Below are 25,519 nucleotides of genomic sequence, written 5' to 3' on the forward strand. Positions count from 1 at the left end.
AAAAATTACCCCTTGAGACAGAACTGAAAACTGGATCAGAGGAACTCCTGCAACAACGGACAATCCTAACTGAGGTGGAAGAGGCAGAGACTCCCTTCTGGAGAGGAGAAACGCCGCCTTCACAAGCCGCCAGCTTCACGGCCCACAGGAGCAGCTCACAGGTACGCACCCTCCCTAGAGGCGCAGGGCCCTGAGCCGGGGAGCGGCCCCGCTGTGGGCATTTTGTGGACCCAGCACAATCGAGACCAGCGGCATAATATCTGACTGTGCCTGCTACTAAAGCATTGGGTAGCACCCCCAGAAAACCCGGTTCACAAAGAAACTAAAACTGGCTCTTAAAGGGGCCGCGTGCAAACTCACTCGTTTCAGAAAGCATCCTAAAATCACCAGAAAGAAAGGTGCACAGTGCTTTGGTGAAAAGAGACTCACCTAATAGGCCCTGAGTGCATCTCGGTGAGGGGTGAGACCTCTCCAGGGACTGGGACATTGGCGGCAGCCATTGATGTGGCCTGGTGTGGGTGTGCTGACACAGACGCCATTGGAGTTCTCCCTGAGGCCTGCTACCCCAGGGTCTGCCCCACCCACTAGAACACCAATTTAATTCAGCTCAGCCAGGGCAGGCAGCCCACCCTAGAGACTGGCCCCACCCAACAACAAGCCCTCAGGCAACTTGTGGGCCTGCATAGATTGCTGACTGGATTCTCTGCAGCCTGGCAACTGAGCCGACTTGAGCGGGGTAGGGTGTGCACAAGGAGCGGGTGGAGAGTGTGGGGCTCCCGCCGTGGAGAGACTGGGTCCGCTTGGGGAGGTCGGGGAGCTCACACGGGGCAGGACTGTGTTGACTGTGTGTGTGGACCTGTGGGCGGCAGGGTTTGTCAGCTGCAGAAGACTTGTGCTTCTCAAAGACCCACATGGGGGTTTGCCCCACCTTCCAAAGCCTGAAACAATTGGGTGCTCCTGTGCCTGAGGCCAGCCCCACCCAGCTGCAATCCTCAGAGAGCTGACGAGAGACCTAATAGGCTAGAGGCTTACAGCAATTGTAAGACCCGGAGCCTAACAACCTGCCACGCTGGGGGCCTACTCACTTAAAAGAAATACTGCAACACAAATGTGGTATTAGAACTTGCAGCCAACTGTGCTGGGGCTCCCCACACCTGACAAAGAGACTGAAGGGCCCACAACAACAACAAACAGCTGAGCATTACAACAGCTGGCCAGGAGCATAACTCACCCTCCCTGGGCGCCTACAGGGAGAGCAAACAGGCCACAACAGAAGGACACACGTAGCCCACACAGGAGTCACCCCTGGAACATTGAGAACTGAGGGAAGCACACTGGAAGCCTCCTAAGCCATCACTTACATAAGGTCACCTATCCAAGAGCAGGAGACGTAGCTGACCTACCTAATACGTAGACACAAGCACAGGGAAAGAGGCAAAATGAAGAGGCAAAAGAATACATTGCAAGTAAGGGAAGAGGACAAAACCCCAGAAAAGGAACTAAGTGAAACAGAAATGAGCAACCTACCTGACAGAGAGTTCAAACTAAGAGTGTTAAGGATGCTCACTGATCTGGGGAAAAGAATAGATGAACTCAGTGAGAATGTCAACAAAGAAATGGAAGATATAAAAAAGAACCAATCAGAAATGAAGAATACAATACTGGAAATGAAAAATTCATTAGAGGGACTCAAAAGCAGAGTAGAGGATACAGAAGAACGGATCTGTGAGCTGGACGAAAGACTAGAAGAAATTACCCAAGGTGAACAGGTAAAAGAGAAAAGAATTAAAAAGACTGAGGACAGTCTAAGGGAACTCTGGGACAACATCAAGCGCACTAACATCCGTGTTATAGGTGTCCCGGAAGGAGAAGAGCGAGACAAGGGGGCAGAGAATCTATTTCAAGAAATAATAGATGAAAACTTCCCTAACCTAAGGAAGGAAACAGACATCCAGGTACAGGAAGCACAGAGAGTCCCAAACAAGATAAAGGAGTTTGTCACCAAGAAACCAGTGCTACAAGAAATGTTAAAGGGACTGATTTAAGGGGAAAAGAGAAGACCACAAATAGGAAAAATTATCTATTTCCATGAGTAGAACGTAATGGATACAAATACACAAAAAAGAGGTTAGATATGATATCAAAAACATAAAATGAGGGAGGAAGGGAGTTAAAGAGTAGCGCTTTCAGACAAAGGTCAAACTAAAGAGACCATCAATTCTGTATAGAGGACTACCAAAACACTGAGAAAAAAAAAACTTAAAAAATGGCAGTAAGTACATACTTATCAACAGCTACTTTAAACGTCAATGGACTAAATGCTCCAATGAAAAGGGATAGGGTGGCTGATTGGATAAAAAAACAAGACCCATATATATGCTGCATACAAGAGACACACTTCAGACCTAAAGACACTCACAAACTGAAAGTGAAGGGATGGAAAAAGATACTCCACGCAAATGGCAATGAAAAGAAAGCTGGGGTAGCAGTACTCATATCAGACAAAATAGACTTTAAAACAAAAACTGTAAAAAGAGACCAAGAAGGGCATTACATAATGATCAAGGGAACAATCCAACAAGAGGATATAACACTTGTAAATGTCTATGCACCCTATGTAGGTGCACCTAAATATATAAAGTAATTATTAACAGACATAAAAACAGACAGTAACACAATAATAGTAGGGGACTTTAACACTCCACTTACACCAACGGATAGATCATCCAAACAGAAGATCAATAAGGAAACACTGGCCTTAAATGACACACTAGAACAGATGGACCTAGTAGATATATACAGAGCATTCCATCCAAAAACTGAAGAATACACGTTCTTTGCAAATGCACATGGAACATTCTCCAGGATTGATCACATATTAGGCCACAAAACATATCTCCATAAATTTAAGAAGACTGAAATAATACCAAGCAACTTTTCTGACCACAACGGTATGAAACTAGAAATCAACCATAGGGAGAAAATCAGAAAAGCCACAAATACGTGGAGATTAAACAAAATGCTACTGAACAACGACTGGGTTAACGAAGAAATCAAAGAAGAAATCAAAAAAATACCTGGAGACAAATGAAAATGAAAATACGACATGCCAGAATTTATGGGATACAGCAAAAGCGGTTCTAAGAGGGTAGTTTATAGTGATACAGGCCTATCTCAACAAACAAGAAAAATCTCAAATAAACAATCTAACAATGCACCTAAAGGAACTGGAAAAAGAAGAACAAACCAAGCCCAAAATCAGTAGAAGAAAGGAAATAATAAAAATCAGAGCCGAAATAAATGAAACAGAGACCAAAATAGAAAAAATTAATAAAACCAAGAGCTGGTTCTTTGAAAAGATCAACAAAATTGACAAACCTTTAGCTAGACTCACCAAGAAAAAAAGAGAGAAGGCGCAAATAAGTAAAATCAGAAATGAAAGAGGAGAGGTTACAACAGACACCTCGGAAATACAAAAGATTATAAGAGAATACTATGAAAAACTCTATGCCAACCAATTCGACAATCTGGAAGAAATGGATAAATTCTTAGAATCATACAACCTTCCAAAACTGGATCAAGAAGAAGTAGAGAATTTGAATAGACCAATCACCAGTAAGGAGATGGAAACAGTAATCAAAAACCTCCCCAAAAATAAAAGTACAGGACCAGAGGGGTTCCCTGGTGAATTCTACCAAACATTCAAAGAAGACTTAATACCTATCCTTCTCAAACTCTTCCAAAAAATTGAGGAGGGGCGTAAGCTCCCTGACTCATTCTCTGAAGCCAACATTACCCTGATACCAAAACCAGACAAGGACAACACAAAAAAAGAAAATTACAGGCCAATATCACTGATGAACATCGATGCAAAAATCCTCAACAAAATACTAGCAAATCGCATACAACAATATGTTAAAAAGATTATACACCATGATCAAGTGGGATTTATTCAAGGGATGCAGGGATGGTTTAACATTCACAAATCAATCAACGTAATACACCACATTAATAAAATGAAGAATAAAAATCACATGATCATCTCAATAGATGCAGAGAAAGCATTTGACAAGATACAGCATCCATTTATAATAAAAACTCTGAATAAAATGGGTATAGAAGGAAAGTATCTCACCATAATAAAGACCATATATGAGAAACCCACAGCTAATATCATCCTCAATGGTGAAAAACTGAAAGCTATCCCTCTAAGAACAGGAACCAGACAAGGATGCCCACTGTCACCACTCCTATTTAACATAGTACTGGAAGTCCTAGCCAGAGCAATCAGGCAAGAGAAAGAAATAAAAGGGATCCAAATTGGAAAGGAAGAAGTGAAACTGTCACCATTTGCAGATGACATGATTTTATATATAGAAAACCCTAAAGAATCCACCAGAAAACTTTTAGAAGTAATAAACGAATATGGTAAAGTTGCAGGATACAAAATCAACATACAAAAATCAGTTGCATTTCTGTACACTAACAACGAAGTAGCAGAAAGAGAAATTAAGAATACCATCCCATTTACAATTGGAACAAAAAGAATAAAATACCTAGGAATAAACTTAACCAAAGAGGTGAAAGAGCTGTACATGGAAAACTATAAAACATTTCTGAAAGAAATTGAAGAAGACACAAAGAAATGGAAAGATATTCCGTGCTCTTGGATTGGAAGAATTAACATACTTAAGATGTCCATACTTCCTAAAGCCATCTATAGATTGAGTGCAATCCCTATCAAAGTTCCAACAACATTTTTCACAGAAATAGAACAAAGAATCTTAAAATGTATATGGAACAACAAAAGACCCCGAATAGCTAAAGGAACCCTGAGAAAAAAGAACAAAGCTGGAGGTATCACACTCCCTGATTTCAAAATATACTACAAAGCTATAGTAACCAAAACAGCATGGTACTGGCACAAAAACAGACACACAGATCAATGGAATAGAATCGAAGCCCAGAAATAAACCCACACATCTATGGACAGCTAATCTTTGACAAAGGAGCCAAGAACATACAATGGGGAAAAGAAAGTCTCTTCAACAAATGGTGTTGGGAAAACTGGATAGCCACATGCAAAAAAATGAAAGTAGACCCTTACCTTACACCATACACAAAAATTAACTCCAAATGGATTAAAGACTTGAATGTAAGACCTGAAACTGTGAAACTTCTAGAAGAAAACATAGGCAGTATGCTCTTCGACATCGGTCTTAGCAACATCTTTTCAAACACCACATCTGACCGGGCAAGAGAAACAATAGAAAAAATAAACAAATGGGACTACATCAAACTAAAAAGCTTCTGCACAGCAAAGGAAACCATCAACAAAACGAAAAGACAACCTAACAATTGGGAGAAGATATGTGCAAACCATACTTCTGATAAGGGCTTAATCTCCAAAATATATAAAGAACTCATGCATCTCAACAACAAAACAACTAACAGCCCAATTAAAAAATGGGCAAAAGACCTGAACAGACATTTCTCCAAAGAAGATATACAGATGGCCAACAGACACATGAAAAGATGTTCAAAATCACTAACTATCAGGGAAATGCAAATCAAAACTACAATGAGATATCACCTCACGCCCGTCAGAATGGCTATAATTAACAAGACAGGAAACAACATGTGTTGGAGAGGATGTGGAGAGAAGGGAACTCTCATACACTGCTGGTGGGAGTGCAAACTGGTGCAGCCACTATGGAAAACAGTATGGAGATTCCTCAAAAAATCAAGGATAGAACTACCATATGATCCAGCTATTCCACTGTTGGGTATTTACCCAAAGAACTTGAAAACACCAATTGGTAAAGGTACATGCACCCCTGTGTTCACTGCAGCGTTATTCACAATAGCCAAGACTTGGAACCAACCTAAGTGCCCATCAAGGGACGAATGGATAAAGAAGCTGTGGTATATATACACAATGGAATACTACTCAGCCATAAGAAACGATGAAATCCAGCCATCTGTGACAACATGGATGGACATTGAGGGTATAATGCAAAGTGAAATACGTCAGAGGGAGAAGGTCAAATACCGTATGATTTCCTTCATTAAGTGTTAGATAATAGCAACAATAAACAAACACATAGAGACAGAGATTGGATTGGTGGTTACCAGAGGGGAAGGGGGGAAGGAGGAGGGTGAAAGGGATAATTCAGCACATGTGTGCGGTGACGGGTTGTAATTAGTATTTTGGTGGTGAACATGATGTAATCTATGCAGAAATAGAAGTACAATGATGTACACCTGAAATTTTTACAATGTCATAAACCAATGTTACTGCAATAAACAAAAAATTTAAAAAAAAAAAAAGAAGAAGAAAATGAGATCAGTCAGAAATTTGGATCTACATAAAGAAACAAAGAAGGGCAGAGAAAGAATAAATAAAGATAAAATTAAATTAAAAAAAAAAGAAAATAGACTAAGTACTAACAGTACATTATACCCTTTGGAAAATAAAAAATGTCACAAATATTAAGAGCTTTTTGTTTCTACAGATTTCTCAGCACAACTTAAACAAATCAATGAAAGACAATTGGGTTATCAATGAACACCACAGTAAACAATACCAAAAATGACTAGGTATTGACTCAATGAAAGGTCATAGCAATTAAAGTTGACCTTAAATTTTCATTAACCACCAGTATCAGCACCAAATGTTTAGTTTCCTTCAGCACATAGGAAAAATAACAGAATTTTTCTTCTCAGGAACTGTCCTGGGAGACACCAGAAGTATGCAGTCAGACACCTGAAGTTTCTTCTTACATCTTCCCATCCTATAAACCTACCCGTACTTCTACTCCTGCCCTTTGCAAGAAACAATCATAACAGTCTTCAGAAACTACATGAGAAATCAGACAGATCATCTAGAAACTTAAAAAGTGGTATCGTTGCACTTGAAATTGCTTATTTCTGTTAGACATCAAAACAAGAGGGATTCGTCATAGGCCTTAGTTGGGAGGAAGTTTTCTCTCAAAGAGTTTTTGATAGAATAATAAAGTGGAAAACATGATAAAATGAAAGGCAGCTTTGAAATTAAACTGATCTGGATTAGGCATCCCCCCACCCCATCTCTTTGCATTTCTTGGGGGTGTGACTTTGAGCAAATTGCTTAATTCCTTGATCTTCATTTCATCCATAAGTAAAGCAGGAATAGCTGGACTCAGCTCACAAGATCATCTCCAGAATTTATTACCAGATAAGCTAAATTCTTGGCATACAGTGAGCCTTCCCCAGTCCACAGAATTTTAAGTCACAAGATTAAATATCTGGTAATGCATAATACTCCAAAACTGATAGTCTTCTCTGATCCCCTATTTTGGCAGCTGAGTGTTTCTAGTAACACTGAGATCACCCCTGAACTTGATATTGTTTGGATTCTAATGGTAGGCAATGAAATTTTTTTAATTTCTTATATTTTTGAACTATAAGAGATTATGTTCAAGGATATAAATAGAAAAATATATTAAATGTTTGGGTAAACACTCTCAAAGATCTTACATTTTAAAAATTGAAAGGAAATATTTTACACCACTAAGACTAAATGGTTTTAAAATTTTGCTTTCTTTTCAATAAAAATAGTTTCTAGCTTTTATATACAATTGCACAATAAGTCCTTTTATTTATCCAGATACTATAAGTGGCAAATAAAAAGAAGTTATAAAATTTGTTCAAGTGGTCTAATGTTACCTTGTTGCCCACTCTGAAGGATCTTATGGTGTACTTACCGGTAAATGCTTCAATGAAATAATTTAATTACGGTAAATGCTTCAATGAAATAATTTAATTACATTGTTCTTGTCAAAAATCTAGCTTAGATCCAGATTACATAAAAAGATAAATTAGCTCTATTGAAAGTTTACTTTATTCGTTAATTCTACATATGACATAAATCTTCAACTGCATATTGAACATTTGACATATTCTTATTCCTGCTTGCTCATATAATTATTTAAAAACATTTTGGAAATAAATCAAAAAATGAAGAAAATAGAATGGAGAGAAAAATCTAAAACAAGTTTGATTTTATTATTTATAATAATTCACAGAGAACCTTATCATCAACTCTGGTACAAAGCTTTGCATGGTCAATATGAGATCTTTTTTTTTTTTTTTTTTAAAGATTTTATTTATTTTATTTTTCCCCCCAAAGCCCCAGTGGATAGTTGTGTGTCGTAGCTGCCCATCCTTCTAGCTGTTGTATGTGGGACTCGGCCTCAGGATGAACGGAGAAGTGGTGCCTCGATGCGCACCCGGGATCCGAACCCGGGCCACCAGCATCGCAGCGCGCGCACTTAACCACCAAGCCACAGGGCCGGCCCCAATATGAGATCTTAATACGAGAAATGGAGCCAAATTTTTTGGTTTCCTAAAATTCACTGGTTATTTCCAACTCAGTACTGAACTATGGTGAATATAATCTGAGTCAGAGTTGGGCATTAAGGTTGGATTATGGAATCGAGTTCTAAACATCCAGAACACGGAGATAAGACAGAGTACAAAGATAGAAGTCAGATGGAGTAGGTAGGAGAGATTGGTAGTATCCTGATTACCCAGTATTTATTTTATGATTTTATAGATTCAATAGGTTGAGTCAGCAGTTTACAGTTAAGGGTGAAAAGGCCAAACTTGGATATTAAGAATCATCAAAATGTGAAGCAATTTAAAATGGAAGTTATATAATTTCCTCTGGAAAAGATAAAATACAAGGAGTTTTAAAAGCAGTTGTCCTTGAAGATAAGTTAGTAACATCATGAAATGACATTTGTGTTTAAACTATATATACTGTATTTTGAGGGCACAAAATGATGATGATACATCATGTTTTCTAAAGTTAAAAAGTGGCCTGAGATTTTGCATATATTAATAGTTTATAAAAAACCCTGTAGAACAACCTGCTTCAAGTTCCACAAACTAAAGACTGACAAAATCAGCAACCACATCAGAGGTAGATAAGAATATGTTTAAGAATGATAATTACAATCATAACAGTAGTAATATTAGCAGTACCTCACATGTATTGTGTACTTCTGCATCATACACTATATCTTACATTATTTAATTTCTCCCCAAATTCTCATAGACAGATATCCTATTGTTCCCATTTCAAAGATGAGAATATTTTTAAAAGGTAGGTAATTTACTCAATATTAAGATGCTAGAAAGTGGCAGATTTGAGATCATAAAATTTAAAATATAATGATCTTCAGAAATATAATCCATGCTAGATTTGAAAATCAAAAATCTACTCTTGAAAAATATAGTAATGTCTCCCCAACTATGATTGGCTTGGTGAGATTAAGGAAAATTAAACATAGTAGGAGAGTTTACAGATGAGCAGTTTAAGTCCTCATAGAGAAAACAGTATTAAGATCACAGACTGGTGAACCTACAAAAGCACTTATAAATGTTTGCACAATCATTTAACACACTAATACCTATTTTTGAACACTTATTATTTTTTTTTAAAGATTTTATTTATTTATTTTTTTCCCCCCAAAGCCCCAGTAGATAGTTGTATGTCGTAGTTGCACATCCTTCTAGTTGCTGTATGTGGGACGTGGCATCAGCATGGCCAGAGAAGCGGTGCGACGGTACGTGCCCGGGATCCGAACCCGGGCTGCCAGCAGCGGAGCTCGCACACTTAACCGCTAAGCCACGGGGCCGGCCCTGAACACTTATTATTAATTGCTAATTTATAAATTAGCTCATTTAATTTTCACAACTACCCCAGAAGTCATGGCCAAAAGGTCAGGATTCAAACCAGAGAAACTGATCTGTCCCCAAAGCCCAGGTTCTCAGCCTCCAGGCTATGACCAGGGGCATTTACATACCTTCAACCTTCCCAATTTCCATTTACCAGGATTTGTTCACTAAGAAACTTTTGGGATATCCCTTCCCTACATAGTGTATGAAATATTTGAAAAGTTGTTACGCATTACAGATGAATATGCATACCAAGGTTCACTCACCTTGAACTTCAGTAGTTGACATGCAGAATAACTCGTATCCTTGAAAAGGACAACCTTTGGATGGCCTTTATTTCTCAACATCTATCCACCCAAGATAATTTCATGTCATGGCCAAAGCAGCTATTTGCATCCCTGAGCGTCTGCTCTTACGGCAGCCGCTGGAGTGTACTTCAAGCAACGCAGAGTCCACTTGCTCATCTTCTTCGTCTCCCCCACGCAGTCCCTGCAGTGACTACTCCTATTCTGCCATCGGATTCAGCTTTAGTGTCCTTTCCCAGGCCCAATTCTCTGTTTTGCAACTGGCAATTTAGTATACATATGGAACAGAAAATTTTGACGTCGAAGAAAAGATATGCAGAAGTAAACGTACATGCACTAGAAGTACAGGTAAGGGAGCTCACAGTTAGGGAAGGACTTGCATAAAGATAATCATAATAGGTACATTTTCATCATAACCAATGTTAACAAGATAGCCTCTCTATTTTACAGTTATTGATTTTATAGCAGTAGAAATAACACAGATTATCGTAATTACAAGTTTCATAAAACTGTCTTCAGTTACCTTTTAAAAGAAGAATGCCTGTCATGAAATTCTCCTTGCACTAAATGTTAACTCCCCATACTGTACACACGTAATAAAAATATCTTCAAGTACATCAGCATATGCTTATCCAATAATAAACAGATCCATCAATATACCAACGCCTTTTTGAGGTAGCCTATTTTTTTCCCTCCACCATGTAACGATTTAGCTATTATAACTTTCCAGTTTATAACAAGGCAGCAATATTTCAGTACAGGTCACGACATCAATCATGATCCAAAATAGTTAAGTGTATTTTTAAACTCTTACCCAATCTTAGCAAGACAAGCGTAATCTGCTCTGCAACAACTCCATTAATCTGGGATGATATCTGAGTCAATTGATGTTAGCTGATCCTTTCAAGAAAGTGTCCCAGGAAAAGGTGTGAGGTGTAATCACAGAAGGTGCTCCGGAGCACCATTCACCGAGTACTGAAACACAGATGGGGCCAAAAAAGGAATGCAAATCTGTTAACAGAGCTTTATAGTTACTTTTTCAATATTATTTGTACATGTTAAACCACATGGATAGCAGCCTTACTCTTATCTTTTAACTGACAGTTCAGAGGCAGGCGACTCTAGGCATCAAGAGTCGGGGCTTGGGCTCTGACGACCAGACTTCACGTCACAGCTCAGCCACCCACTCTGCCCCTTTGGACAAGCTATGTGGGCCCTATGCAGAGGGCTGTGAAAAGAGTAATTAAATTAACACAAGTAAAATGCTTTTAACAGTGCTCAATAAAGAGTAGTTATTTTATTCCTTTCTTCTTTTTTTTTTCTGATTCTTGGTTAAAACTTAGGAAGGAAGATAAAGCAAACGTTCCTTTATTGAGCACACAATATAAAGCACTGGGTTGGTGCTTTATAGAAATTATCTCACTTCATCCTCAGATGAGATGTTATTATTTCTGTTTTTCAAATAAGGAAACTGAGACTCAGGGAATTGGTAATTTTTCTAAGTTAGACAACAAGAAAGCAATAGAGTTGGCACTTAAACCATGTCTGTCTGCTTTTCAAAGTCCTTGCTTCTTCTGAACGCTCTCATATTTGAGGGGCAATTTGGCACATTTTGATGTTGTCCATAGCAAAATAGCAAATATATCAAATTAAACTCTTAATATTGGTTTAATATAAAATACTGTTTTTTCTTTTTTTGGCTAAGGAAGATTAGCCCTGAGCTAACGTCTACGCCAATCTTCCTCTATTTTGTATGTGGATCACCACCACAGCACAGCTGACAAGTGGTGTAGGTCTGCACCCAGGATCCAAACCAGAGCTGCCAAAGCAGAGCACGCTGAACTTAACCACTAATCCACGGGGCCAGCCCCTTAAAATATTGTTTTTTTATAAACTCGACTTAAGTTTACTTACACTAAGTTTTAGGCAATAAATTGGCTGAGATTGAAATTAGTCAGTGAAATTTAGCACATGAAACAAACAAAACAACATTCAAAGAAATTTCACAATCTGTCTCTCTACCATGAAGGATTGATTTATAGTGACATTTACCATTGTGAAAAGATAACAAAAGGCAACTTTTCAAATTGCTTCTAGTCAAATTTACCTAACAATTAAGACTGTACTAAAGTCAATTTGATAAAAAAGTAGTCTTTCATTATAAAATTAATATCTTTATTAAAATCTGTAAAAAGTATAAATAAAAATATTTAATCATAATTCTACAACATCATAGTCATTGCTAATAATACGGTATATTTTTTTCTAGACTATTTTTCAATGGTTAGCTTTTTTTCTAGATATATAGCACATATATATGTTATTAATATAAACAGTTCAAGGTTTAATAGTTAGTAAACATTTTCTTTATTAAATAATGCAATAATAAACATTTCATATAAAATTTTAACTTTTATTATTTTTATTATTATGGAATGCAGATCCATAAACCCTTATTGACAATATCAAACTCCAAAAAAATCTCTTGAAGATAAGATTTTCTTGTGTCTCATTCGGTAGGAAAACCTGATTTGACCTAAACTGATGTGAGGCCACTTATCATCATTATTTATGACACTCAATAGGAATACTCTTCTTTTTTTTTTTTAAAGATTTTATTTATTTTATTTTTTCCCCCCAAAGCCCCAGTGGATAGTTGTATGTCGTAGCTGCACATCCTTCTAGTTGCTGTATGCGGGACTCGGCCTCAGGATGAACGGAGAAGTGGTGCCTCGATGCGCACCCGGGATCCGAACCCGGGCCACCAGCATCGCAGCGCGCGCACTTAACCACCAAGCCACAGGGCCGGCCCCAGGAATACTCTTCTTATAATTCACAATAGAAATATGAATGGGTTTGGTTATGGGGTCCTGCCCCAGAACCCACTGGGAAGCATTATATAATATAACGCTATATACCCCATATTACCTTTCTAAAAATCTAAAAAGTTCTGAATTCTGAAACCCTTAGACTTTTGGATGAGCAGTTGTAGACCTAAAATAATAGAAACAAAATCTTATATGGTGCTTACCATTTGCCAGGCATATTATTTTAACTGCTTTACATATAATAATCCACCTAATACCTTGACAAGGTTAGTACTATATTTAATCCCATTTTACAGACGAAAACACTGAGGCACAAAAAGTCCCAGTAACTTGCTCAAGCCCACATAGGTAGGAAGTCACAAAACTGTGACTTGAATCCAGACAGTCTAACTCCAGCATCTGCATTCTTAAGTCATGATTCTTAACCACTGTCCTTCACTCTCAGAAGCAGAATTACTAAGTCAATAAACATTTTTAAGATCTTGATATGGACAGCCTATCTTCTTAGAATGTGGTATTTGTACCAGTAGTACTGGCAATGAAAAGATGTTTCACATCATTGTTGTTACTAGTTGTAATCTATTTTTAAATTTTTGGTATTTGGCAGGCAAAGAAAATTAATTTTGTGGTTTGCTTTGATTTTAACTTGCTTTTTGTGATGACGATGAACATGTTTGCATATTTCCATTATCACTTTTGGTTTGTTTTCTCTTTCTTCAATTATCTTATCACATCCTTTGCCTAATTAGAGTCATAATTATCTATTGATATATTCCTATTCCTCATGCTAACCTGCATGACCTCTTCCAGGCTTGTCAGTGTCACCCATCAGCCCCAGGCTGCCACCATTTCCCACCTGTGGAAGAGACTTGGTAACTCTGTGGCCATATTCACCTGGAAGAAGTCTCCTTTCAAAACCCAATCAATCCACAGCGGTCCTCTGTCCCTCCTTTCTTCCCCATCCGCCACCATTCACTTGGGAACTGCTGGGATGAATTATTTAGAAGCCCTTGGAATGTTCTCCTGCAATGACTTTTCTTTCATTGCAGCTTCTCATGAGTCAGAAACATCCCATAATCTCCAACACGGGTACCTTTTAGAAACCCCAGTCTCTCTGAAGTTCATGCCCCTCAGCTCCACTGGAGTCTACTCATTCTTATTATCTACCACCATCTTGGCATTCTTCATTGCTCCTTTAGAGAATAAGTTTTGTCCATTACATGAACAACTCATCCAGCATTCCCAACCTCTGATGCTTTTCTTGGCACCTCTGCCAACCTTTGGCTTTAGAGAGAATGAAAAGCCAAAGCAATTTCTCTTTCTACAAATCTTCTTCAAAAAACTTTCAAATTTCTAGCAATCTAAGCTGGAGATGACACCAATTCAACTGTCTTTCAGCCAGTCCTGCAAGCACATGTGTCTTTAATATACATATGGGACATTTATTATCCCTCATTCTCAGCTATCGGTTTTTAAGCAAAATGTTAAGGCAATGAGAACGGTCTCATTAAAAGCCTATTACACTTCCTTACTCCCAGGCTTTGCCATGCACTGCGTTCTCTCTCTGAAATACTTTAGCCCTCCCACAATTTTGATCCACCACCTGATTAGTTAGCTTCCAAGAAACGTTCAGGAAGCTTGCTCTGACATCTCAGGATCCCTAGGTGACCCGACTCCTGCCTTTTCTTCCCCCTAGGGCACCCAGCATGTGTTGTTTCCCTTATTCACAGCTCTGTCCCCAACATCATCATCAGCACACCGCCTGTCACTGAGGGAGCACTCAATAAATATTTGTTGAATTGATTTGAATGCAAAATGTTAAAATATTTTGGGAAGTCAAATGTATCATTCTTTGGTACTGATAAATAATTTTAAGCAGTATGCTCTTTCTGGAAATTTAATGAATGTCTAATATTCTTTTTTCCCTAATTTTAATGATTCATGTTTGTTATGGACTGAATTACATTCCTCCCAAAATTCATATGTTGAAGCCCTGATCCCCAATGTGATGGTATTTGGAGGTGGGGCATTTGGGAGGTAACTAGGTTTAGATGAGGTCATGAGGGTGGAGCCCCCATCATGAGATTAGTGTCCCTATAAGAAAAGGAAGAGAGACAGGAGCTTCCCCTCCAGACATCTGAGGACACAGCAGGAGGGCAGCTATCTGCAAGCCTGGAAGAGGACCCTCACCAAGAACTGAATGTGCTAGCACCTTGATCTTGGACTTCCCAGCTTCCAGAACTCTGAGAAATAAATGTCTGTCGTTTAAGCCACCCAGACTATCGCATTTTGTTATAGCAGCCATAGCTAAGACAATTCTTTTTAATATAAAACTACTTAAACTATGTAAAATATATTAATGGACAGTGTGAAGCTCAGGATAAAAAATTTTCTTCCAAATTCGTAGTTAGTGACACAGCACTTTTTGTCATATATTAATTTCTTAAATATATTTGACATATATCCATTCTTGAATATATTTGTTATATTTCAAGTTCCAAGTTACCATTTTGTTCTAATATTTCATCTGTTTCTTTGCTAATGTAAAACTCTTAATTATTGCTGATTTAAATTATATTAAATATCTGACAGGACATTTAACCTATAAGTCATCTCCACTTTTTTTTTTTTTTTCATATTTTCATCATTATACTCACACATTTATCTTTCTGAATGAATTTCATAATATTTTGGTCAGTTTCTCAAAATATCCCACAGAAGTTCAACTGGAAAGTTTATCAAACATGAATTTGGAAAGAAGATATATCTTTATAAAACTTGTTTTTCCTATCCAAGAACATATTTGGTCTTCCTTTGTTCCTGGCACAGAGATCCTAAAACTCTTGTAATTTCCTAAGCAGTGGGACAATCTTTCGTTATAATATTTAGTCTTCTGTCCTCAAATAGCTCTAATACTTGAAATAGTTCCAGAGTGATGAAGGTGAAAGGAGTGTCCTGTTATTCATAAAAAGCCCTTTATAATCACATTTGAGTTTAAGTTAATGAGGTGACCTTTGGAAAGCCCCTAAGAATAGAGACTGGTTACCAGGGGAACCATCCACGGGAAGAGGGGCTGAAAGTTGAATCAATCATCAATGGCCAATGATTTAATCAATCATGCTTATGTAATGAAGCCTCCATAAAATCCCCAAAGGACGGTGTTTGGTGAGCTTCGAGGTTGGTGAACAAGAACCCACCCATAGGCTGGGAGGGTAGCACACTCTCAACTCCACAAAAACAGAAGCTTCTGTGCTTAAGACCCTTCCAAACCTCGCCCTATGTACCTCTTCATCTGGCTATTCATTCATGTTTTTCAATACCCTTTGTCATAAACCAGTAATCTAGTAAGTAAACTGTTTTCCTGAGTTCTGTGAACCACCCTAGCAAGTTAATCTAACCCAAGGAGGAGGTCATGTGAACCTCCAATTTATAGTCAGTTGGTCAGAAGCACAGGTAACAATCTGGACTTGCAACTGGCATCTGAAGGAGAGGGGGCAGTCTTGTGGGACTGAGCTCTTAACCTACGGGGTCTAACGCCATCTCCTGGTAGATAGTGTCAGAATTGAGTTAAGTTGTAGGATACCCAGCTGGCATCTGGAGAATTTGAGAATTGCTTTGTGTGGGAAAACCCCCACATACTTGAAGTACTGAAAATAGTAGTATTATTTTAAGTATTGAGAGTTAGTGAGTAAAGGAAACAAGTGGGGATTTTTTGTACAGCTCTTTCACTCAGCAGCATAAGTATGTTAGATTTGTCCAGCTTATTGTTTATCCTCACTGCTATATGGTATAATTGCACCATAAGATATTTATCCGCAAACAGAATACAGCATCATATTAAGAAAATAATGCACACAACCAAGTGGCATTTATTCCATAAATGCAAGGTTGGTTCATATTAGGAAATGTATTAATGTTATATGCTATGTAGTTATCTCCATACATGCTGAAAAGCCTTCACAAAATTTCAACATTTATTCATTATAAAAATACTCAAGAACATAAGAGCTATGGATTCTTTCTTAACATGAAAAATATTTATATTCCTCAATCCTAATACCAGTATATCACTTAATGGGAAAACATTAGAAGCATTTCTACTCAGATCAGGAACAGGAGGAGGATGCCGAGGATCTCCATTATTATTCCCGACTGTTCTGAAAGTATTAGCAAATGCAACTAGACAAAATAAATCGATTAAAGGTATAAGAACTGGCAAAGAAGAGGTAAAATTATTTCTACTTATAGATGATGTGATATCTGGAAAATGCTAAAGAATCAATAACAATATTACCTCAAACAATAAAAGAATTTAGTAAAGCAACAGAATATGAATTAATATTCAGAAATAGCTTTCATATACATTGCATTATAAATAAATAACATAACCACACTGAAGGGGGTGGGAAAGAATGGATCTAACCTAAGTAACTTTCATAAACAGTGTACACACAGAGATTTGCTTTTCACATAAGTATGAAACTGCAATTGTGAAACTATGCGTATTTTCGTATTGAGTAAATACTTAAATATATTGATGACAACAAGAGTGAGGATTCTCAATGTTAAAAAGAGGAGTTAGAGGCCAGCCCAGTGGCCTAGTGGTTAAGTTCGGCACACTCTGCTTCGGTGGCCCGGGTCCAGTTCTGGGCACAGACCTACACCACTCATAGGTGGCCATGCTGTGGCAGCAACCCACATACGAAATACAGGAAGACTGGCACAGATGTTAGCTCAGGGTGAATCTTCCTCAAACAAAAAGAGGAAGATTGGCACAGACGTTAGCTCAGGGCAAAACTTCCTCAGCAAAAAAGGAAGACTGGCAACAGATGTTAGCTCAGGGCAAAGCTTCCTCAGCAGAAAAAAAGAGGAGTTAGTAATGGAAGGAAGTTCACTAGAATGAACCCTGTGATGTTGGATTGGAATCAGATATAGCAATATGAACTCATGATTGTGTGTGTGTGTGTGTGTGTGTATACACAAATAGATATAAAGCAGATATAGATATTTGTGTGTTTTTCTATAAACACATATGTCCTAGCTCTGTCAGGGGAGAGAGGATCTAGAAGCAATGGCAAAAGATCAATGAGGGCCGGCCCCGTGGCTTAGCGGTTAAGTGCACACGCTCCGCTACTGGCGGCCCGGGTTTGGATCCCGGGCGTGCACCGACGCACCGCTTCTCCGGCCATGCTGAGGCCGCGTCCCACATACAGCAACTAGAAGGATGTGTAACTATGACGTACAACTATCTACTGGGGCTTTGGGGAAAAAAAAGGAGGAGGATTGGCAATAGATGTTAGCTCAGAGCCGGTCTTCCTCAGCAAAAAGAGGAGGATTAGCACGGATGTTAGCTCAGGGCTGATCTTCCTCACAAAAAAAAAGATCAATGAGCACACTTAGCCCCCAGATCCTGGTTTTCAAATACTCTTCTTAAATAAAATGAACCAAAAATCCTTGGAGAAATGGTGAATTTCTGGGATGAGGCAGAGATAAGCATGATGAGAGAATGAGGCAAGATGAGCCCACAAGATCTTGCGATGCCAGAAACTAAGCAAGTGCTCAAAATTTGATGGCATGTCAAAAAGACAGAGGAGCCAACCTGAAGGAGCTCCCAATGACCAAACCTAGAATAAGGAGCAATGAACTAAATAATAATAATGAAATTCATCTCATGGAATAACATATATATCCTTGAGTCCATACTACAAATATGTAATTGAAGGAATAAATAAGGATGAAGCAGCTCCTCCTTACAGTAGAACTGAAATTAATACAGAAGGAATGATGCAAATAGAAAAATCACCATCTCACAGACACCACAGTAATAATTGTTGCAGAAGCAAGAATCATTGATAGTGGCTAAAATTAGTGGGAAAAGGTATATGAGAAAATAGGATATCTGCATAGTCTCAAACTGTCTCTCCACCAGATATTTATTAACTACAAAGGAAAAAATGTAAATTTATAGTGCAGAAGACTATCCGACTCCACCTCAATCGAGTAATCAAACTTAACATCACCAGAAATGAGACATGTCAACATCATTTACCTCCTGATATAACGCAATGAAGTCACATCATCTCTTCTGGGGTATTCTTGCCAAAAATGAGTAATCTGAATTTAATCATGAAGAAACATCAGTCAAACTCAAATTGAGGAACATTCCCCATATTAATGGGCCAGAACTCTTCAAAAATGTCAAGGTCATAAAAAGAGACAAAGTCTCAGGAAGCCCCCCAAATCAAAGAGAATAAAGAAACAAACAACTAAATGCAATGTGTGATCCTGGATTTATCCCAAACTAGGAAGAAGACATTTGTGGCACAACTTGCAAAATTTAAAGAAAGTTTATAGATTGTATCAATATTAATTTCATGATTTTATAATTGTAACACAGTTGTATAAGATGTTGACATTCAGCAAAGCTGGGGAATGGTTTATGGGAACTCTTTGTAATACTTTTGCAAATGTTTTGTAACTCAACTTACTTCAAAATGAAAGTTTAAAAACACCTGGAAAAAGCATAGCAAACTAAATTCAAAGATAATAGATGAATGGAATGAATAAAAATGAGTACAGAAATAAATTGGGTTGAAATAAGATCTATAATGGAAAAAAACAACTACGTCAAAAATTGTTTCTAACAACTCTTAGTACTGATTAAGAAAAGAAGAAGAATGAAATGTAGCAATACCACATGAAAATGAGGGCATCTCTAAAGTAAATAAAAGTGTCTTACAAAAAACTTTACGCTAGTAACTTATAAAACAGAACAGCCAAGAAACGCATGCACACATATATAGCCACCTAATTCATGACAAAGATGCCATCTCAATGAATGGAGAAAACAATAAATTGAGTCTTTTGAATAAATGGTGCTTGATAAACTGAAGATGCATGTGGGAAAAAAAAAAAGAGTCTTGACCTCTTCTTCACACTGTGTACAAAACATAAAAATAATGCCAGATGGACTGTAGACTAACATGAAAGGTAAAACAAGATAGCCTCTAGAAAAATGGCTAAAATTATGAAAACCTATAATACCCAGTGTTGGCAAAGATATAGAGGAAGTGGAATTCACATGCGACTGGTCCAAGTGTAAAATGGTTTAATCACTTTGAAAGACTGGGTGGCTAAAGCTGTACAAACGCAGAGCCTTTGACCAACAATGCCACTCCCAGGTATATAACCAAGGGAATGAACAAGTATGTGCACCAAAAGATGTGGGGCAGAATCTTCATAGCTGTTTTATTCATAAAAGTCAAAACCCAGCAACAAGGCAAATGTTCATCAATAACAGAACTGATTAATAAATTATGCTCTATTTATAAAATCGACTGCTCGACAGTCATGAAGATCAAACTACTATTGCCTACAACATGGATGAATCCCACAGAGATAATACTGAGTTAAAAAAAAACAAATCAAGAGAGCATAGTGTATCATTCCGTTTATATAAAATTCAAAAAACTGATAACACTAATTTATAGTGGAAAAATGCATTACAGTGATTACATCTCAGGAGAATTAATTAGGAGGTAAGACAAGGGAGTTCTTCGGGCTGGTGATAATATTCTGTATCTTCATATTAGTGGGGGTTACACAGGTATATCCACCCATCATGTTTACTAAGCTTTATACTTAAGATTCACACAGTTTAGTACGTAGGTTATAATTTCGTGGAAATTAAGAAAAAAATTTTTTTCTTCAATGAACCCTTTTGTCTCAGTTTTCATAGTTTAAATATGCCAAATCCTTTCCAAAGGATGCAATTAAAACCAAGTATTAATTTCTGAGAATGCATTTCTACATAAAATAACAAAAGAAAGAAAAAGAACTGTTTTTTATCCTTCAACTCCTTTGCTAAAAATGGATGCTTTAGCTATCTGTTTATTACTTTGTAGAACAAGAAAAGATAACATCCTGGCTTTTACTTTCAGTGTCGATTGTTTCACGTGTTTATTTCATCTCAAAAAATGGATGGAAATGTTAGTTATTGGGTACTGTTTAGTTCAGCACATATCTTAGCAAAGTATTTTTAATTTACATGTACCAAACCTGATTGTTTTTGAAGAAAAAACAAATTTAAAATGAGGTATTATATTTTTCTAAACTAACAAAATACTTCTAGCTATATAAAGGTGCTAACGCAAAACAATGTATCCCTCAGTATCCATGGCAGTTGGTTCCAGGAGCCCTCACCCATACCAAAATCTGCAGATGCTAAAGTACCTTATCTAAAATGGTGTAGTATTTGCATATGACCTACACACATTCTCCTGTATACTTTAAATCATCTCTAGTTCACTTATAATACCTAATACAGTGTAAATGTTACGTAAATACTTGTTATACTATATTATTTAGAGAATAACGACAAGAAAAAAAAAGTCTGTAAATGTTCAGTATAGAAACAATAGCGGTAGGTGTTTCAATCTTAGGTCAGTTGAATCCACAGTTGGTTGAATCCGAGTTTGGTTTTACCTGTAGATGCGGAACCTGAGGATACAGAAGGCCAACTGTATTTCAATTTTCCTTAACATTAAAAGTAAATATAATCACATTTTCCCTTGATAATGGTAAAATTTCTATAACTTTCCATCTTTATCAACTCCAATCAACTAACTAAAATCAACTCACATTAGTTAGTTTGAAATCTCTTAAACTGCAGTCATCATGATTTTTTCTCTGAAAGTCTCACTTTTCTCTGAACATTATATAGTCTCTTTCTTAAGGATTTTACATTCTGTTGTGGAAAATAGACAATTATAATATCATTAAATCTATAATCAGAATATGAAATGTGAGCACTAGTCACACAACCACTGATTTCTACCAATAGAATGTGAGATGTTCAGGATCTCCATAAGCCCCTACACTACCCACAGGGCCCATGACACAGTGTCTCGAATATGGCCAGATATCAGCATATTGCTTTACTAGTTTCCATAAGGTAACTCCCTTAAGGCAAAAAGAAAAAGTTCAATTATGATCAACATCTTCTGTTAAGAAAAGGCTGGGAGGGCCGGCCCCGTGGCTTAGCGGTTAAGTGCGTGCGCTTCGCTGCCGGCGACCCGGGTTCGGATCCCGGGTGCGCACCGAGGCACCACTCCTCCAGCCATGCTGAGGCCGCGTCCCACATACAGCAACTAGAAGGATGTGCAGCTATGACAGACAACTATGTACTGGGGCTTTGGGGGAAAAATAAATAAATAAAATCTTTAAAAAAAAAAAAAAAGAAAGAAAAGGCTGGGAAATACATATACATCCAATTTTAAAAAGCAAAATCATAAAATAAATCTAGCAGTTGGGATATGCTCCAATTATCTAGAAAATTTATCACTCTTCTTGTTCAACCACTGCCAGGTAAATGAGGTATTATTGTGCAAACACACAATGTCATTCACAGATCCAGGGGTAAAAATGAGGGGCTGAGGGACCATTTGGATAACCATATTTCCCCAAGCACTTTAATAGTTTTATAACATACAAATACTGTTGTCCATTATACGAGAGGTCCTCTTTTGACTTTTGTTCTACTGTATTCACACAATAAATAAAGTTTCTCAGTTCCTCTGAATTTAACTCTTCCTATTGCCATTATCAATGTTTCAATTTGTAGGCTGGATCTAATTACTGAAGTATTATTAGAACCTAGGTAGCAGCATGTTATTATCTTACTAATTACTGCTCTCCAGGAGACTTTGCAATTAATATAAGCCACTCTGCAGAAATAATGACCACTGAAATCACAGCCCCCCCACACACTTAAGTGAGTACACTCAAACAGGGTCTATTTCTTCAGGAGTTTGGCAAAAAGATGGGGAGGTTAACCAAAACAACCAGCAAAAAAGAGCAAGATGATATCGGTTCATAGCTATAAGATAACGCTACCTTAGCAGACAGTCACCAGTTCTGCCAGCTTTATGATTCTCTCTGACAGTGATGTAAACGCCACAGAAAGGAATATTAAGGAAGAATTACATAATCCTTTCTTCAACCAATTGTTAGCTTGTTTGCTGTAGGTTTAAACACTGCCACAGGCTTCTAGTGGTTGGCAACTCAACACCGTGGAAAATGTCACTGGGCTTTGCTACCCTACTAACTGTGCTCCACAGAGCAGAAAATTAAGCTTGACATATTTGGAGGAGGAGTTTTCTGGTTTGTAAGACTTCATAAAAATAGCCATACTTATTTATTCCAGGGTCACATTTGTAAGTTCTTAGTAGCTCTGAGATAAAGAATTTAATTTTTTTACACATGCCAAATTCTTAGGTCACTCTGACTCAAAATCTACCTTATGTTCTCTTAGGTGAATAGACTCCTATCTCTAACTTAAAAAGATACATATACACACAGCACAAGATATTTTTAAATCTATAGCATTTGAAAATAAACTGAAAAAAGTCAATATCTAAAACCATGCCTTTCTGATTCAATTCATTCTGACTCCTTCTGAAAAAAGATGTCTCCATAACTAATCTTTTATCAAAATATTAGTTTCATCATGAATAATCTAGAATTGATATACAAATGGAATCATTAAGTCATACTAGACTCAAATTTATTTTCTTTATTTTATACATTTTTCTTGAACTATGCTAAGACTTAGAACTAATGATCCTTCTTTAGTAAGGAGTTTGTTTCAGTATATTTGAAACATTTAAGTGCATTTTTTTCCTATTGCAAGCAATAAGATAAGAATTATATCTCATAGACTGACACGCCACACTTAATTTACAAATAATAAAACTATGAGGTACTAAAATGTGCCACACAGTAAGATCATCACTGAAGATGGTATACTGTTTCCAGAAAAGTCTGATGCATAAGTTCTGGAAAAGTTTGTACAACTTTTGCAATAACATCAAATTTAATCACTCAGAGGCATTTGTCAACTTCATCAAAATGAGGATACACCTCCCTACTTCTTGCCAGATTTCTCTTACCTGACTTTGGCTGTTCTCTCCACCTAAAAGAAAAGAATTGTATTAGGCTTTTAGATTCTATCTTGAATATGACAGACCCATTTTATTATATAGGCCAAGAATTCCAGCCTTCAGAGAAAAATGCTCCCAAATCTCTCCCTTTCCTCAGCACCTTACCCCTTATGTTTATACGAAGTTAGCGCTCTCATCAACACTACTTTCTCTAATCATGGCTTGAAAAGGCAACCCTTCTGCCTTTTTAAAGTCCTATTGATCAAGATAATGCCATTTACTTAGCACCTGCTAAGTGAAAGTCATAGCCCGATTTGCTGTAAGGGATACACACATACACAGGACATAGAGCGGCTTTCCTTAAACAAAAATAAGTGTTCTGTGATTCCTGTTTGATTGCTTTATAAAGTAGCCCTGATGCCTGAAATTTCCTTCATCTCCTAGCAGTCAAACAATCTCTCATCCACTCACCCCCACTTGACATCTTGTCTTTTCCACAAGCTTTTCCATTTGAATTAAGAAAAGCCAACATTCCCTTCCCCCAACAACCACCACCCAGAATTTTGCACATACTCTTGCCTTTTTCTTTTCAAACATACACTCATGCCCAGTATTTTATGGAAATGTCTAAGCTTTTACTCTTATTTGACTTAACGTTTCTTTATCATTGATACTCTGTATGTGACTCTCCATTATTGTCGTATATGTGGTTGTAAATTCCTAGAGAAGAGGGACTGCTTGTGACTTTTTGAGCCCTCTATACAATTAAACACTAATGTCCTCTGTGATTACAATGATTATCAACCCAGAATTATAGCTGCTTCTTCACTCACTCCTGGAAAGTCTTCTGGGCAGAATTACACACCAAAAGACTATATAAATATATCAAGTACAGTGACCGAATGTAAGAATGCAAGCATTTGGGCAAAAATTCTGGTTCTCAGAAAACTTTCGTTTTAAATTATAAGTCAGGAGTTTACAGCATTTAAAATACAAATCATACACTGAAGCTTTCTGGTTTTAACTGTTCCCTCTCTGACTTCAGAACACTGGGCTGCTTATCTCGTGTTTTGTTTTGTCTTGTTCTTCCTTGCTTTCTCTAGGTCCCAGGGGATGAGCTGGCTCAATAAAGGCTTCCCCCTGAGCAGGGGTCAGCAAGTCACAACACCGTGTCCATCACCATTCCCGAGCTGACATGTTTCAAATGACCTGAAGTGGCTACATCTGTCCCATCAAGTTGTTACAAGCAGCTTCAACAGGGAGCCCCACACCGAGCAAAACAAGCACAGTACAGCCTCCTTCAGGTCCCCACCAGGCAACCTCCTGCTATCGGCACTTTTCAGGTCTCTCTTTCTCCATCACAAGATAATTTCCTTTTCATTGTAAAAGGCTCTCTGCAGCTGTTGGCTTTTTGGTTATTTTTTTATGATGAGCAAATTTGGCTTAGGAGAAACATTATTTTCAGACTGAGAATGAAAAGCATTTTGTGTCCTAAAAATGAGGAGATCCTGAACCTGTACAACATATTTTAAATATGTATTTAAATATATAAAATATATACATAAATAATATATATAAAATATATATTTAAATATGTATTTTTTCCCCACTGTTTTTCAAGGTTCCTTTTGTCCTGTAGTTTTAGCGTTGGGCTCACCAGTGTTTAATAAGCTTATATCAACTCATAGGCACTTTGAAGTTACATATTTTCTGTCCCAGTGAC

The 25,519-nt window shown here is 37.5% G+C and overlaps 1 protein-coding gene across 5 annotated transcripts in view; it reads right to left on the reverse strand.

Annotated features, from left to right (window-relative positions):
* Positions 1–25,519, reverse strand: part of DLGAP1 (DLG associated protein 1) — an 853,945-nt gene that overhangs the window by 734,636 nt on the left and 93,790 nt on the right. For 2 of the 5 annotated variants that reach the window (XM_087439064.1, XM_087439062.1), the window contains exon 2: positions 10,843–11,003. The exons of 1 other annotated variant lie outside the window; for it this stretch is intronic. The gene's annotated coding sequence lies outside the window, so the exon portion shown is untranslated. Of the gene's footprint in view, positions 1–429; positions 582–10,842; positions 11,004–23,805; positions 23,829–25,519 lie in introns of those variants that run through there. 2 more of the 5 variants (XM_087439063.1, XM_087439066.1) reach the window with 2 other exon arrangements.

Source organism: Ceratotherium simum, chromosome 14, assembly GCF_057802395.1.
Source record: "Ceratotherium simum simum isolate JZ-2026a chromosome 14, ASM5780239v1, whole genome shotgun sequence".
Taxonomy (NCBI): domain Eukaryota; kingdom Metazoa; phylum Chordata; class Mammalia; order Perissodactyla; family Rhinocerotidae; genus Ceratotherium; species Ceratotherium simum.